A 288-nucleotide genomic window follows, 5' to 3' on the forward strand; every position below is an offset into this window, starting at 1 on the left:
TATTTACCTTCTGTCTCTCTCCCTTCTTTTACCTTCTGTCTCTCTCTCTCTCTCTCTTCTTTTACCTTCTGTCTCTCTCCCTTCTTTTACCTTCTGTCTCTCTCTCTCTTATTTTACCTTCTGTCTCTCTCCCTTCTTTTTACTTCTGTCTCTCTCTCTTCTCTTCTTCTTACCTTCTGTCTCTCTCTCTCTCTTCTTTTACCTTCTGTCTCTCTCCCTTCTTTTACCTTCTGTCTCTCTCTCTCTCTCTCTTTTACCTTCTGTCTCTCTCTCTCTTCTTTTACTGTT

This window comes from Oncorhynchus kisutch, linkage group LG12 (genome assembly GCF_002021735.2).
Source record: "Oncorhynchus kisutch isolate 150728-3 linkage group LG12, Okis_V2, whole genome shotgun sequence".
NCBI classification, from domain to species: domain Eukaryota; kingdom Metazoa; phylum Chordata; class Actinopteri; order Salmoniformes; family Salmonidae; genus Oncorhynchus; species Oncorhynchus kisutch.